The 18332-nt window shown below is 38.0% G+C and overlaps 1 protein-coding gene across 1 annotated transcript in view; it reads right to left on the bottom strand.

The window, feature by feature from the left end:
* CDH12 (cadherin 12) overlaps window positions 1-18332 on the bottom strand; it is an 867135-nt gene that overhangs the window by 587871 nt on the left and 260932 nt on the right. Inside the window, exon 2 of the mRNA XM_038389732.2 lies at window positions 3113-3213. The gene's annotated coding sequence lies outside the window, so the exon portion shown is untranslated. The remainder of the gene's footprint in view (window positions 1-3112; window positions 3214-18332) is intronic.

Below are 18332 nucleotides of genomic sequence, written 5' to 3'. Positions count from 1 at the left end.
TAAAAAAATTGACACCCTTTATCCCTGAACAAAGATTACAAGCACACTAAGTTGTAATCCTTAGCTTTGCAATATTGCTTTACAAGGTTAAGAAGATGAATGTTCATTGCTTTTAATCCCCACCATGATTTACGAGGCTCTGGGTATCCTTTCCCCAGAGCATCTACAACTGTGTGGTTGTTCCGCCTGCTGCTTAAATTACAGAGACATCTGCAAAGTAAATTATGGATTGTTGTCTTACAGCCAAGCTGCCTCTTCATCTCTCCTGCAGTATTTCTTTGATTGTAACAAGAGGATTTTACATTTTTACTTGTTTGTTTACTCTGTTTGTTTTTCCCAGAGTGGGTGATATTATGATGACCTGGATTACTGCCTGTCATGCTAACTTTCAAACAACATTATTACAGCTGTAAAAGCCTGGGAGGGTGGTAAGTGGGTGGGAGCTGAAATCACCCTGCCTTTTTTTGAAAGCTCTTCAGAGTTCACAAATCTAGAATTGATTTTCCTAAACTTAATTGAGAATTCTGTGACCAAAAGAAACACTTGAATGTTCTGCATCTGTAATGAATACACAACAGTGTTCTGTTGCCCTGACTGATCTCAACTATTATTTCAAGATTAGAATTGAACACACATACCCTTATACCCCCACAAATAAATGTATTCCTATATCAATGCATATATACATATTATATGTTTGTGTATGTTTATATGAGTATATACGTATATAAATGAATCTATACCACGGTGAATGTTTGAAACCTAGCTGTTTAAATTTAGGCATCTAAAAGCTACATTTGTACACCTAAATAAGTGACTTAATTTGCAAAGATGCTGAGCACCTGTACCCCTTTGATATGACAGTTGAGGGTGCTCAATAACTGACAAATGGACACCTTGTTTCTATGGCTAAATATTGATTTATAAGCTAATTGTAGGAATAAAAGTGTTGGAAATTTGTTATGGTGAATATACAAATTTGATGAGCTTCTCCTAGTATGCTTAAGGGGACTGAGGTACACAAGCATTCAAATCTCTAGTGAAAAGATTACTTCAATTTTGCTTGCAAATAAAGTGCTGGCAATCTCCATGCTGAAACAGTCAATCACAATTCCCCCCTCTTATTTGTTCTTTATATTTGTTATCCTTTGTGGATGATGAATCATGATTCCTGTTGATAAACATGCACTGTCAAATCTTGACACAAACAGCACTAGAAAAAATGTCTAGTGCCATGTTGTCTGCCAACATTTCCTAAGAGGCATGATTTGTAATTCCAACTCTAATCCCATTGTCAAAAAATTAAGCAAGCAAAGTAAAGCCACACAGTAATAGGTTATCTAGGGCATTCTCATGAGGCAGGAAATGTATTTTCAACAGCTGATAACACAACATGCTCCTGGAACACAACTACCAAAGAAACTAATCAAGATGTTGATGTCACTAAAAATCAGAGGCTTAAATTACACATCAGGAAAGAGAACCATCAAGTCATGAGACCTCTGTATTATATCACCAGGTCTGTTTTGATTTGACATACACAACACTGTCCCATGAAGAGACACACGTAGTAGGGACATGTGCCAATTTTATTATATTGCTCTTCACAAAGGATTCTAAATGGAGATAGGGCTGAACCAAAATCAGGGTTCCAGACAGTCCCAAATTTGCAGTGTTTGAGATTTTTCATCAGAATGTTGTGCCCCAGACTCACCTGTGAATTCGAAGTATTTTACATACTGTGCATTCAGAAGAATTATTGAAATGCAGCTGCCTCAGTGGCAGAATGTGGCATCTGTAACCCCATTACCACTCAACTTTTTAGGCCAGAATGTGAAGTACATCCTATTGAATGGCAACTATGAGAGTTTTAGGCGTACAGAATGGCATAATGCAAGACGGAATTTGGACAGGCCACCAGGATGAATATCTTACTGTGAAGACAAATACAAGGATTATTTAATTACCAAAACCATCAGGACCTTGGTTTTGCATCCCATTCAAATGATGGCACATCCAACATCACATTGTCCCCAGTACTATGCTCGGACTGTGATTTAGTACTGCTTCAGAGGGAAGATGGACACCTATTGAATCACCAACACTACTGTCCTCTTCATGTAGGCATTCCTTGAAGTAATCCATCCAATGCTGACCTGGTTCAATCTTACTTTCCTCATTACATTGAACGGAAGCACACACCAAGGTGGTATGACTGCATATATCCCACATTACAAATGTAACTCAATTACCCCCCCTCCACTTTGCCGAATGAATTGTTCACTAGACCAAATGGCTAATCTAAATTGATTGTCATCTCCTGCGGGTTGAGATGCAGACTCCAAAAATTTATTTTGATTTCACCTTCAGAGTGTATAATATAACTGCCATCACAAATATGACAGCAGTGCTTAAAACCAGCTACCTCCATCTGGTCTAAACTTTAAATAAGTATGGAATATTATCAGTGGTTCTTGTTCCCCAGCATTAGATTCCTGACATCAATAAAAGAAGAGAAGCTTGGAGTTGGATTTCACAATTGATCTAGACAGTAGCATATTAATAAACATGAGGGAGCCCGTGACATTGTCTTCCTTTCCTCTCTGAAAGAGCTTTTACTGAGGTATGACTTTGAAATGAGACATATCTCATTTGACAAAAGTAATACCCTGCAATTACGAGAAAAAAAAACATTATAAAAGTGAAGCTCAAAAAGAGAAAATGGATTTCTATCCTTTAAGAGGCACTAAGCAGGCTGTAAAAGGACTTTCATTTCCTCCAATCTGCATGTAAATTGAAACAGTCTGAACTGCATGACATACAGTACAGGCATCTGTAAATATAATTTCATAAGCAGAACTGGTCACTTATACGAGACTCTGGTTTGGACAGAATATTTCTTTTGAGACCTGCACCAAACACTCTATAATTTCTGGATTCTTCTTCCTTGATTTTATGTGGCAAAAACTGTTTCAAGTTTATATACAAAAAAATTGAAAAAAATACTGCATTTTAAACTACAAATTAAATGGATTTGTTTTAGAAAGGATAATTTCATTTAGCACTGGTTTCCAGCAAGTGATGCAGAGATCTATAAAATAGAAAAATCTACCTGTGATTATGCTGCCAGATCATCCAAGATCTTAGAGAAGTACAGTTTAGTCCTTAACTGGCCTCATTCTCCAAAGTCATCACTTGATTAGTCACTAAAATCTGCCAAAGCAAACATATAAAAGTAAAATATTTAATGTCAACAGTTTAGGTTTATAATTTTAATGCATGAAGAAACATAAAAAGTATCTGATTTAAAAACTCAGTCCTATGGAGGGGGCAAACAAAAAAAAATTACAGCAGCATTTTTTCTCTGGATCTTGATGTATAATGTACAGTAAGTGTGAGGGGGAGTGGCTCCCTGAGGTATATGGACCTCCAACTGAGAAAACATGCAGAAACACTGAAGTGCCCATGTTTCTAGCAAGCTGCCTAAAAACCTGTTGGATTTCTGTTGCCAGTGCCCATTAATGAAGATAACAATGCTAGAAAACCTGTCATAATTTGGATTCACTGTTATGGCTGTATTTCCTTCATGCCAGCTATCATTCATCTCAGCATGAAAATAAACATACAATGATTTCTCCAGTGGATGACACAGTGATGACATGAGTTAATTGCATATTTAGTGTGAAATGCTGTGTTACATTCTGATTGTTTTGAAGTTAAACTGTTTAACCACCATAGTTTAGTTCAGAATCACATACTGACTTAACAAGTGCACCATTGGACTGAAGATGTAATTAAAAAAGCCTATAATGAGGTAAGTAACACAGCAAGGCCATGTGACTGACTCTCTCATTTTTTGGAGCTTTGACTTCAAAGCTGAAAGAATGAATAGGTCACAAGTGAAATACTTCAGATAGAGTCTCATGATTACTATAGGATTGACAATGTGCTTAGTATTGTAAAAGACAGTGCCCACCCCATAGATTTAGATGATCTAGAGGACAGAGAAAGATAGACAAGTCACATTGGTAAATGTAGAAGAAGTTACCCAAGATATCTGTTGATAATGTTTTTAAATAATGTACACACTGGCCACTTCTGCATAGGCGTATTCCAATACCAGAAAAAAAAAGAGATGGTCATGAAGGATAAGGTTTAACTGGCTTAGCTGAGTTGTGGGACATTCATAACACCATCCCAAACTGTGCCTATTGCTGAGCAAGGGTATCAGTTTCTCACTTCTATGACTACCACCCTCTTAAAAGTCACAGAGTCACACCCCTAAGAAGTTAGAGTTATTTTACTCTATAAATCAATAAACAGTGCAGTGATGACCAAATAGCATAAGCACCAAAATGGGGAAATTGACATCGTTTTCTTATGGGGAAAAAGAGATACCAGCATAACCATTAGAACTTCTTAAAGGCACTGGCAACTGAACAACTCTACTACCGTTCTGCTCCTGCACTGTAGTTTATCCTTATGTGACATTTGATGTGATGCTAATCACTTTCACTACATTACCAACACAACAAGAAAGCTCTGGGGTAAAATCATGGTGCGGCTGAAGTCAATACTATTGACTTAATCAGAGTAGGATCCTTCATCAATTTCTTGTTCAGTTGTTAGTGCACTGGAGTCGCTGAAGGAAAATTAAATGAAAAACAAACAAAAAAAGAGAAACAGAGAACAGAAAGGAGTACAAAAGAAAAAGAAAATGAAACAAACAAAATCAACAAGAAATAAGGCTCAGAGGAAAATAAGGAAAGACTGTGAATGCCCAGATGAAAAGAGGAAAGATACAAAGAGACAGAAGTAGAGTTTAGCTGACAAGCAACTTTTCAACCTCTACCTTTGGCATCCCGTGTAATTTTCACATGTTAGATAGTGTGGGTTACTAGATTACACTGTCCATCAATGCATGTACAACACTGGCATAAACATGAACACAGCAAAAATAGCTAATCTATGCATATGGATATATACAGCAGTGGTTTTCAATCTGTGGTCTGTGGAACCCTTGGGGGTTCACAGACTGTGTAAAATTTCCAAAGGGGTCCACACCTCCATTCACAATTTTGTAGGGGTCTGCAAATGAAAAAAGGTTGAAAACCACTGATCTATAGTATAAGCAGAAAAGAGAAGTAAACTATCACAAAGCTATCTATATTTAAAAATATGCATTTTATTACATAGCTGTCTAAGACAGTAGAATGTTAATTATGCATTTATAAATCCAAAGCCTAATTTTGCAGTCCTTACTCAGGCTATATTCCCATTGGTTTAATCAATGAGCCCATGATAGTCAATCCATCTTCTGTGTATGGGTTATCAATACCATGCCATTTAAACAAAAGCTAGCACCAAAATGTCCATTGGCTTCATTTGAAGAAGAATTGGGTCCCAAATGACTTGTTCGTAATTTTGTATGCCATGCTGTTGTTGTAGTCATGTTGATCTCAGTATATTAAGAAGACAAGGTGGGTGAGGTAATATCTTTTATTGGACCAACTTCTGTTGGTGAGTGAGACAAGCTTTCAAGCTTAGACGGGGGTCTTCAGTTCTGGGAAACGTACTCAGAGTATCACAGCTAAATACGAGATGGAACAGATTTAGCTGTGAGTATGTTTCCCAGACCTGAAGAAGAGTTCTATGTAAGCTTGAAAGCTTGTCTTTCTCACTAACAGACATTGTTCAAATAAAAGATATTACCTCACCCATCTTGTTTGTAATTTTGGCATTAACTTATAACTTCTAATGAAACTTCAGTTTATTTGGCCTGGTAGTGTTCACTTAAGTGAGAATAAATTCCCTTCACTGCAGGAAGTGCTGGGTGAAATTCTATGAACTGTGTTATAAAGGATGTCAGACTAGATGACCAGAGATCCCTTCTTCTTTCAAAAATCTTTGAATCTAATGTAAAAAATGTAATAGGAGAGCCAAATCTAGAACTGGTCAGAAAATACCAATTTGTGGAACCTAAAGTGTTCTCATGGAAACACAAGTGCTTGGAAACCATGAGAATCTTGGCTCTAACCTAAGTCTGGCTCCCAGCCCTGCAGCTGATCTCAGGGTTCCTCAGGCCGAGCTCTCAGGGTAGCTGGCTTCTCAGGTTGCACAAGTTGGGTAGTCCTAGTGAGTCCACTAGTCCAGGAGTTTGGAAGCCATGGGATCTATGGCCCTTAGGCAATGTGCATGACTGGGCTGCCCCAGAGTCATGGACCCTGGGTCCACAAGAGCTGATTGAAATGATTCTTGTGAGATTCAGTGCTGCCCAGTAACAAATAGCAACTGTGAACCTGACGAATCATGTCAATTTCACTGAGCAGCTCCTTTCAGAATCGTTTCTGTGTTTTCAAAACAAAAACATATTTTTGAATGTCCTCTTCATGGAACATTTCAAAATGACAATTTTTCTTGAAAACTGGAAGTTCTAAATTTCAAGCACCTCTCACCAAGTCCTGCTCACTTTGCTCATGAGACATCCTATTGACTTCAATGTTAAAGCAGGAAGGATTTGGATATCAAGTTTTTACTCCCAGAAAAAAGAAAAAAACACAATTTGGCTTTTCCTTTTAACAATTTACTGGTGACCCTGCAGAATTCTCTAACTCATATTAAAACATGAACATGTTTAGGAGAAAGTAAAAAAGAAACCTTCGGAATCTCTTTGTTTCTCAGAATCTGCCTGATAGAAAGCATGGCAAAAAACTCTTTTGATCTGTCTACTGTAGTTTTGCCTTTGCTGGCTTTACATCTGATCTGCTGCAACATGCGTGCGTGTGCACACGCACACATCGAATTTTCACTTTCACCTTTCCTCTGCAGTCAGAAGTCATCAGAAGTTCTCCTAACAAATTTATACGGTAATATTATAAACTTTTTTCTCATCATGTCACTGTCATGTGCTATTGATCTGGGCTTTGTATCAGCAATATTAACTTCCTGGATCAATAATTCTTGATATCAGTTAAAAACAGAAGTCAAAAATTTTGCTTAGGGTTACACACACTGCACTGTTCTTAAGAGATACTGTGGCTGCTGATGTGGAAGATGGATATGTGTATTAATATACAAATGAATATTATAATACTGGAATTTTGAAAGCCAGAAATATCTAGATTTTTAGCATTAACATTGAAAACCTCTATTGGTTTAAATTATTTTTAACATACAGTGAGAGCATGGTCCCATTTGTTTTCTGCATAGCAGTTTCTACTGAAAAATACTGACAATTGGAAAGAGATTAGAGTGATTTATATTGCCAAATAAATACTTCTTTGTAACTGTAGTACTGATATTGTTATTAGTTACATTGATTTAATTTAAAAAATCTTCTCTCCAACTATTCAGTTTGCCTAGCTGGAGGAAAAGATGAGCACATACAATATGATGTACGGTTTGGTTTTATCATCTAGTCTAGATTGTGACTTAGAACTATGCTGCTTGAATACACCAGAAAATACTCACGACCACAGGGAAGTTTAGAAAAACATTTACAAAACAAAGTTAATGCTGCCAAGATTATTATCCCCCAGGAAATTGAAGGAGAAATCTTGTTGAACCAAATGATATAGAACCTGCATACTTGGAAGAATAATGTGCTATTTGAATTTGAAATATTTTTTAAAACAAGACAATTAACTGGTGGTCATCTACTTTAGACTAGATTAAATTACAGTTCTCTACTCTATCCTTTTTGCCTGACATATCTGGAACTCTACTAAAGCTTCTAACAATTAATGAGAGCTGGAATACATTTCAGGGTATACACTATAACAGAATAAATGGCTAGAGATTAGGGATGAGCAAAAATGGAGACCTCCAATCAGTACCTTTTTGGTAGAATTCCTAGACACATACCACCTACAATGGTTGAAGACTGGAAATGAAATTGCAAGAGGACTGTTTTCTTGTTTGAATGAAAACCAAATATTACATAAACTACTATTATTTAAAATATTATACTCCAGAATGGTGTAAAACACATTCGAACTCGTGATCTTGTATGTCTGCCAACAGCGCTGGGGAGATGGATGTCCCAGACAACGGCCTGTGACTGTTGCAGGTATCTACTCCACAGTTTCTGTTGTCTCCTCCACTCCAAGATAAAACAAAAAAACTCTCTAGTTTCTAGGGCACCAGCTTTTGTATTCTAGTGCTTGTTCCTGAACAGCCACAGCATGGTGCATTAATTAAGACAATCACCATACATGAACAGCCTGCCAGGTGTTATGGGAAGTGAAATGGCCATATGTTCCAGACACTTGAGGACAAACCAAAATAGGCTTCAGCAATGGGTGTATAGAATGATCCTCAGAAGGGAGTCACAGTACACAGGAACAGAATGAGTGGACAGAGAAAGTTTATGTTGATTCACATATATAAAAGACAGCTATCCAAGAGAGAAAGGAAGAAGGTAGATTATTACTTTTAGCCTTAATCTTGCTCTTTCTGAAGTCACATAGACCTGGCTGCATTCTTAAAGTTAAAGTCAAATCTGACAAACATTAGTATCCTGTGCTTCAGATCAGGGACTTCAGAACTGGAAAATAAGATTAGATAAGTGAGGTATTAATAATCCAAAAGAATGATCAACACATACTGGGATATCGTCAGTCTTACTGTAATCAAACAAAGGGAAAAATACACACACTGAGGACCTATCATAATCCTCCTGGAAGTTTAGGAGACCAGGCACATTATGGTTGTGATGTTGTAAATTCAAATAAATCAAATAAAAAATCATTATTGGTGAATGAGTGACTAGGAAATACAATCTCATAAAAGATATGGATCTATGAATAATGTAGATTAAAATGAACTTGCATTGTTTGATTATAGGTACACATAAATATATTGCCCTCTGGTTGGATTAATTATTTATCGAGCAATTCACTTGTCTACCTCTTAGATGCATTCAGTTCTGCTCTATTATTTGTGGGACTGGCATTCCAGTTTTCTTTCTTTGTCAAGTCCATTGAGCACCAGCATGTATTCTTCATAAAAGAAAGACTTTCAGCTAAGGTAAAGATGCACTTATGTGCCAAATCAGTTGAGGACAGACTATGATCATAGACTGAAAGGCTTTTCCCTCCCTTACTTTACTAAAGCACCATCTTGAGACTGATCTTATCTAACATTGCCATTTAATGACTTTGGCATAAAAAGTGGGAATGTACTAACAAAATTTACAGGTGACCCAAAGTTGGGAGGTACATTGCCAATATGGAAGAGGATTGGAATTTCAAACAAGAACATTTGGATGACTTTGAGAACTGAAGTAAGAGAAATAGGATGAAATCTAATAGTGCAAAGTGCAAGGTCATGCACTTGAGGACTAACAACAAGATTTTGACTATAAGATGTGAACATATCAATTGGAAGCAACAGCAGAGAAAGGCCTGGGTGCATTGGTCAAATTACAAGACGACTATCAGCTGCTAATCTGATGTGGCTGTGAAAAGGCTAATCCAATCCTAGGATGCATCCGGTGAGGTATTTCCAGCAGAGATAGGGAAGTGTTATTGACATTTGACAAGAAACTGGTGGAGCCTCATCTGGAATATTGTATGCAGTTCTGGGCTCTAGTGTTCAGGAAAGATTAATTCAAACTGGAATGGGTGCAGAGAAGGGCTACTAGGATGATCAGAGGAATGGAAAACCTACCTTATGAGAGGAGACTCACAGAGTTTAGCTTGTTTAGCCTGACCAAAGGAAGGTGGAGGGGAGATATGGTTAGTCTCTATAAATACATTATAGGAAGAAACCCCAGGGAGGGAGAGGAATTTTTAAGTTAAGGGCCAATGATGGTATAAGAACAAATAGATATAAACTGGCCAAAAATAAGTTTAAGCCTGATATTAAAGGAGAGTAGTGGGGGCAAAATACTTAACTTGTTTCAAGACTGAGTTTACTAAATTTATGAAGAGGATGGTATGATGAGATTGCCCACAATGGCACAGGGCCGATCTGAAACTGCTATTAAGAAATATCTCCAGCAGTCAGAGATCGGACATTAGATGGGGAGGGCTCTGAGTTACTACAGAAAATTCTTTCCCAGATGTCTGACTGGTGCATCTTGCTCACATGCTCAGGATCTAACTGATTGCCATATTTGGGATTGGGAAGGAATTTCCCGCCAGGTCAGATTGGCAGGTTAAACTTGGGGAAGTGGGATTCATCTTTCTCTGCAGTCTGGGGCACAAGTCACTTGCTGGTTTGAACTAAAGCGGTGTAGAGCAAAATGACCTGAGAGGTCACACTAGTGGGATTGTTCCCACACGGGCAGGGGCATACTGGTAGCTCTCAAAATGAAAAGGGACTGAGACAGTTGGTAAGATGCCAAAGAGGTCCTTGGGGGAAAAAGTTTATGGACCACTGAACTAGAGTAAATGATGGATTCTCTGTAACTTGAAGTCTTTAAATCAAGTTCTGAGGACTTCATTAACTCAGCCAGAGCTTATGGGCCTACTATAACAGTGAATGGGTGAGTTTCTGTGGCCTGTGATGTGCAGGAGATGAAACTAGATGATCATGATGCTCCCTTCTGGCCTTAAAGTCTACGACATTTTACTGTGATTGCATATTTACAAAATTTGACTGTTGAATGTATTGAGGACAAATAATAATTGAAAACGAAAGCATGTACATTTTGACCATTCAGAATAATAGCAAATGATATTGCAAAGAAATGGACTTCCATTGGGGGCTTATTTTATAACTATAAACTCACATAAAGATATGGAGAGGAACAGTTAAAAATGTTGTCACATTTGCTCCTCCACAAATCAATACATAAATCACACTTACTCCTCTGCCAGGGCCTCATTCTCTTCCTAGTGAAATTAAAGGCAAAGCTCCCAGTGGCTTCAAAGGTACAAAATCAGGCTTTGGAAGCCCTGCTCCACACTAGTCCTATCAACACAATGGCCCCTCCCCCCGCAACACACACACCCTTTTTTTTTTTTTTGCTATTTCTTCTGTGAGCAGTAGGTGGCAACAGTGCTTCCTGTTATTGTTCGCAGTCCTGTGCAGAGAAGCTAAATTAGCCCTTGGTTACTAAAGCAACATGTTTTGTATAACAGAACAGCCATGGCTGTTGATGTTTTCATGCTGGCTAATATTCACTTTATGTTCCACTATAACCCTCAGATCCTCAGTACTACTACTAGCCAGTTATTCCCAATATTTTAGTTCTGAATTTGATTTTTCCTTCCTATGTGAAGTTTTTTGGACTTCATTGAATTCCAGCTCATTGATTTCAGACCAATTCTCCAATTTGTCCAGGTCATGTTAAATTCTAATCCTGTCCTCCAAACTGCTTGCAACCCCTCCCAGCTTAGTGTCCTCTGCAAATTTTACAAGCATACTCTCCACTCCATAATTTAATTCATAATATTTCAGGGGTAATGTAATACCCACGGGCCTGCTGACACTCATAGAACCACAGCGGGCTGTGTTTAAATGACTGAGGGCTATGTTCATCCCTTTTCTTTTGCTCCTTTCTGAATGAAACTTGGATTCAGTTCCTACCTCCTTATCTGAGTTCTCTCTTTCTATCCTTTCCACTTCTGTTTGAATGCAACTTGGCTATTTTGGTCACATTCGTTCCTCCTAAATTGCATTTATATCTTTTCATTTACTCTCTCACTTTCAAAATGGTCTGCTAACCAATGGCAACTGGGGAGAACATTTGCTAAGGCCTCTTTGAAACATGGGCTGCACTATTGCTCAAACTAGCTGATATTTCAGTCACTGTATGAATTGTATCTTATGTGCACAGAACCTTCATGCAAAATGATTTTGAATCTATTGTCAAATTCACTATTTTTCCCTGGTGATGAGACGCCTGCCCCACACTGGGATTTAAGGGGTTAATAGAGCCCTTGGGATGCTGTGCAGGAGGAAGCCAATCAGAGAGGGGCTGTGATGAGCAGCCAGTCAGGGCCAGGCGAGCCCATATAAAAAGGGCTGCAGAACAGAGCAGCTTCAGTCACTCCCTGGAGCTTGAGAGGGAGGAGGACTGGTTGCCTTGCAGGCTGAAGGCAGCAAGCACCCTGGACAGAGCAATAGTGCAGGCAGAGACCCAGGGAGTTAAAAACAGCTCCTGGCGAGCTGCAGCGGAAGCCCTGAGGCAAGGGCAAAGAGAGTGCTGGGACCACAGGGAAGTAGACCAGGGAGATCTACAGAGTTGTTGGAGGGGATACAGCAAGCGGTGGACATCTACAGGGCCCCTGGGCCTGGACCAAGAGTTGTGGGTGGGCCTGGGTCTTCCCCCCCCCCCCCAATCACTGAAGAAGTAGCCAGGCAATTGGCTGAGTTGCCACTGAAGGAAATGGCTGGACAGTGGACTGCCGTTCCCCTGGGAGAGAGGAGAACCAAGTGTAACCTAGCTGGTGGGCTGTGTCCTGAAGCGGATGCAGTGGTCTGTGGTGTGATATAGGTCTTGGAGCAGAAGTGACAGTGGCAAGACATCACCAAAAGAGGGTGCATTGGTGAACAGAGCTAATCCCCAGGACAGCAGCAGGAGGCACTGCAGTGATGAGTGAACCCCATCTCATCCCCTTTACATGCTGTTTTACAAGGCGACATTTACTTTGCTGGCTAAGCATTATGGGGCTTTATTACAGGTGGGGACTTGTTTCCTTATCTTCAGAAAAATAATGTGAACATAAGCTTCTCACCATTTTGTTAGTTTTGTCCATGCTCATATGGAGAACCATGCATGAAATACTTTTTTTCTGGCACTTAGTTAGTAATAGCTCTTCTTGTTGCGGTTTGTAGGCCTCTGCCAAGGAGTGGTCAATATACTGAAGGGAATAAGAATAATATTGGGTTACTTTAAAAAACAGCCTAATGACAGCTTTTGAATATGTTAAGGGCTGTTATAAAGAAGACACGATCAATTGCTCTCCCAGTTCTCTGAAGGTAGGAGAAGAAATAATGGACTTAATGTGCATCAAGGGAGATTTAGGTTAGATATTAGGAACAACTTTTTAACTATATGGATATATAAGCACTGGAATAGGCTGCCACAAGGGAGGTTGTGGAATCCCCATCACTGGAAGTTTCAAAGAACAGGTTGAACAAACCACTGTCAGGGCTGGTCTAGGTTTACTTGGTCCTGCCTTAGCACAGGGGATGGGACTTGATGATCTCTCGTGGTTCCTTCCAGCCCTACAGTTTTATGATTTTCATATACATGTTTTAATTCATTTTAGCGCTCATAGAATATGTCAAAGGTGCAAGCCCAGAGACTGGAGTTCTCATTTTTTCCTAAAGAACAGCAATCTGGGTAATAGTTGCACCAGCATCTGTAAACTAACCTGGCATATACCTCAGCCCTGTTATGGAGGAACTGCTTCCGATGATGAGAAGGTGATTAAGGCTCCATTATCTGCACAATACTTAAATTTCCTATAACGCTGACAATGGTGGTAGTTATTTTTCCTTATGGACATCAGTTCACTAGGAACTGCAGTGAGATCAATCATACATTCTGCATAGCAACTGCAGCGCTTTCAGATAGTAATGATTTTCAGTCACCACTGACTTGGCTTGAATTTGAACTACTGACCCCAAGGGCAAAAGCGCTCTAGCCAATTATCAATCTCCTGAGCCATCGAGCCCCTTCTATTATCTTGATTTCTTTTACAAGATTAACGCTGTTACCACAATTTAATCAAATAAACTTTTGCTTCCGGTATTTACTTCATCCCATATCTGCTTCCTATAAAAGATAAGATGGGACAAGAGGGCCTTAACAAAATAGCTACCACTAATACCTCTTAAGAAATTAAATGCTGACTGCTCAGGCTATATATGAAGCATTAAGACTGAGAATTCTGTCGATTCACTATATGGTGCTCTGTCTTCCTGAAGATGGCAAAACATTTTGCCCTAAGCTTTCAGAAGGGAACAGTAATTTGGGTTTGTTTTAATGATTGGGTGCCCAACATGGAACATCAAAAGGGGGTTGATTTTCAGTGAGTAGCTACTCACCACTTTCTAAAAACCACACCCTTTTAAAATGTACCTAGCTGGGCACCAGAATACTGATAGAGCAAAATAATCACTCTCTCTTTTTCAAAATTTAGCCCACCACATTACTATGGTACTCAACGTATGTATAAAACTATCAGATACAGATGAAGTTTCCTTCATCTGAGATGGGAACTTGATTCTAGACTGGTTCACAAACACCTGATGGTAGTTTATTATGACATCTTCAGATCAAGACTACTATGGATTTCTCAGATAAATCTGCATTAATCTCCATCCACTTTTATGCATATGCTAGAGGGGGAAGGAGAAGACTCTTTTTTAAAATTCCACAACCAAAAGGAAAGATTCACTCTGAATACTGCTAAGTGATCTTTCATATGGGTGATTTATCTCTGGGTCTGAAAATATTTTAGAAGATTTTCATCTTTGGAATTGACCACATGGCACCAAGCGTGAGGTACATTAAAATAATAAAATAAATAACAACAACAGAAGAGGATTGTCTACAAGGCTCCCCCAGCATAGTCTTCATCCCCCCACTCAATTGGAAGTTACAAAAGTTGAACTCTGTACTATACGTAACACATTTTACAGGAACAGCAAAAAACAACAACTTTACAGTGAACATACTTTAGACACGTTCCTTTGTAAGATGGGTTCACTTTCCTTCTTGGCTAATGGCTATGAGAGCGTGGTTTTATTTAAATAGGAAACCAAATTATTGAATTCTCCAATCTCTCACCTCTCCCTCTACAACTGTGCACACAGATACCACTGGGACATAGGTTTATCCCAGGTTAAATAGGGGGTGGAGGATTTTTGTGAGAGATGATTCTTCAAATCTGGTATGTTCCTGTTGCCAGTTTTCCTATCATTACATTTTATTAGTTTGAATTGAGAATGTTTGTCAATGAATCACAGAATAAAGCAGCATCTCAAAATAAGTAAACAGATAACTTTAACAGAATTCCATCAACCTCATTTATTGCAATAAGAAGAAAATACAGAATATAACATACCAGAATCATCTGTTATGATTCCATACCCGAGCTGGCCATTACATTGGATTCTGTACTCCATCTTCTCTTATACAATATATTCATGCTGAATTCATTTATTAGAAAAAGCCATTATCTATCATTTCCGAACAATCTAAAGAACCTCCCCCCTCCCAAAAAACCAACCTCTGTTATAAGGACATTTAACAGCATTGAACATTGGGTTTGAAAATAGTCCCAACTGAAACCTATTAACCAGTTTAATTCATAACTATAAAATGATTGAACTGTTCTCTTCTTTTTAAGGATCTATTTGAAAATCATGAGGGAGGGGAAGGAAATGCTGTGAACCCAGGAGCTATTGTGAAATCACAATTTGATTAACTTGTAGGTCTCATTTCTGCAAGAAAAAAATATTTATATAGATACCTTCAAATAAATCATTTTGCTTTTGCGTACAACTGGACAAGCTATTTGGTAAAAATATTAGATTATGCTGTATCTCTCAGGTTTGCTTCATAATTAATTTGCGAACCACAAAATGTAAACCTAGACACACACACAACTGTTTTAGCAGTTATTAAATTAATCATTGCTTCAACTACATGTTATACAGAGTAAGTGACTAGAAATGTGATATTTTCTCATGTATTGGATAATAAATGGTTTAAACAGAATGAAAAAGAATGCACATCCTATATGAATTTTCAGGCAATGATATTTGTGTTAAATTTGTGCAACTGTCAAGATTTTAGAAAATTTTCAGTATCCCGTAGTGATTGACAGAGAACTAGTATTGGCTCTTTTATTTCTGAAATATTTACACAACTTTTTTTTTCTTCAAAAGAATTCAGCAGCTTTTACTTCATATTAGTTTCAGGATTTAAATTTATTAGAATACTTGTAGATCATCTCTTTTTTCATCTAAATGAAACACTGGATTTTTTTTCAGAACATGGAACTCGCAATAATTCTGGTAAATTATATGTGACAGTTGAGATTGCATGATTAAATCTTCATTAAATTCAAAATTATGGATCCCACAGCAATAAAATAAAGAGAAAGTTCAAAGAGTTAAATTTACGCACTAAAAAGACTTCACTGTGTCAACATAAGAATGTGGAATGGGCTCCAAAACTATGGTGACAGGTCACAGTATAAAACTTTCAGATAGATAACACACAGTTCATATATCCACTGAAAGTACATCAAGGGCTTTGAGATGTATTTATTGAGACATGTAACCTATGTCTGGGAGAGACTACATGAGATAACATTCAAATAATACACCATTGGCTTGATTTTGTGAGTGCCACCCATCCTGCTAAAATCAATAGGAGCTGGAGGTGACAATCACCTTTAAAAATCAGACCATGTGTATTTAGTTGCATCTAATTAATTAAAGGTGTTTGTTGCAATAGATGAGATGTACCTTTCTGCTTGTTCATGAGTAGGCTTGGATATCCACAGTTAGTAGACACTGAAGTTAGTACAGAAAACAATGTATGAGGTATGCATATGATACAGTAGTCACCATGACAAGTCAGCATTTGCCAATACAACTCACAGCAATAACCTGTTTTAAGTAGGATAACACTATAATATAAAATCCACTGCAGAGCAGTGATAGCACAAACACTAACTCTTTAAAAATAACCATTCAATTTTCATTTGTTTATAACATTCTCAAGCATCTCCTTTTCAAACTTGGCAAAGATTACATGAATTGTCTTCAGTGAGGAATGCAAGTTACACTATTTTTGTGTTAGCTGAATGTAAACAAGTAGGAATATTTATTTTTAAATGGTGAAAAATACTGGTTAAAAGTATTTGGTTAGTCTGTATATAACTGAATTTGATTCAATTTTTTTCAAAACAAATCACAACCAAACTAAGAACTGACAACATATTTTCTGCTGAAACATAACTATGGTGTTACAAATACTATTATTCTAAAAATATACAGCTTCTTTAGCTATCATTTTTCTAAGAATTGATACTAAGCTGCTACAAATGTTTGTTTTATAAGCATTCCCCTCCTAGTGGAATTTGCAGATGAAAATATTCAAATGGTTCCCGCTAGGAAGTAGGTTTTGGAACAAAAGCAATAAATGTTTTCAAAAAGAAAAGGAGTACTTGTGGCACATTAGAGACTAACAAATTTATTTGAGCATAAGCTTTCGTGAGCTACAGCTCACTATCCTGGTTCCTGGAGCTACAGATCCTCTAGTAGAAAACAAGGGTGATCAGCTGACAGCTTTTAATCAAGTCTACTGGAATGCCCATTTGGGTTACCCATTGCTATGTTCTGTAGTAAAAAAACAACATTTTGCTTTTGTTGACATAAAGCTGAACAGGGCATGGTATTTTAGGTTGTTTCCTGCCTAAATACATGTAAATCAAAGTGCAGTTAACGCTCATATTCTACAATACAAGAACTGCAATTTCTTAGAAGAGTAAAACATTTTGCCCTATTTATTTCCGTTAAATAAAAGTTCTTCTTAGATGGACTTTCAAGAAGGTAATCTCTTTTGTGTAAATAAGAATGAGGGGTGAAATTCAGATATGGCCATAGCTAAACAGAGCTCCAGAAAATAGTCTTGTGAGATGGAAATATGTGCTGGTGGAGGTACAGTAGCCATGAAATCCTTCTACACTAACTTCTCCAGCCCCCTACGAAGTATCTTATAGCTACTGAATATGTAACTGACTATAATAGCTATATAATTGTGGAGCCAATGGCTACAATTTTGGCCCTCATTCTTTCACTCTCTTGCACAAAGCCCAATCCTGCTATGAACATTAAGTACTCAGCTCCCCTTGCCTGCCTGCCCTCCTCCAACAAACCAGCAGTGATTATAGGGCCTTCAAAGGCCCTTCCTATACAAAGTAAAGTTCACCCTCTACCTCACCCTCTACAATTTTAGCAGTTACACACTTTGTCAGCAACAAGAAATCGCATGTAGGTTGGATATCACTTTATCAGAAACCAATCCCATCCCTTCCAATATGGGCAATGGAATACCACTTATTGAGAACTTTTTTTGGAAGAAAGGCACTAGCTGCAGGCAGGTTTGTGGGGCTGCAGTTTGGGAAGGTTTCAGAGTAGCAGCCATGTTAGTCTGTATTCGCAAAAAGAAAAGGAGTACTTGTGGCACCTTAGAGACTAACAAATTTATTAGAGCATAAGCTTTCGTGAGCTACAGCTCACTTCATTGGATGCATTAGGTGGAAAAAACAGAGGAGAGATTTATATACACACACACAGAGAACATGAAACAATGGGTTTATCATACACACTGTAAGGAGAGTGATCACTTAAGATAA

Source organism: Dermochelys coriacea, chromosome 2 (assembly GCF_009764565.3).
Source record: "Dermochelys coriacea isolate rDerCor1 chromosome 2, rDerCor1.pri.v4, whole genome shotgun sequence".
NCBI lineage: Eukaryota > Metazoa > Chordata > Testudines > Dermochelyidae > Dermochelys > Dermochelys coriacea.
The sequence above is the reverse complement of the archived record's forward strand: the minus strand, read 5'-3'. Positions and strand labels throughout refer to the sequence as shown.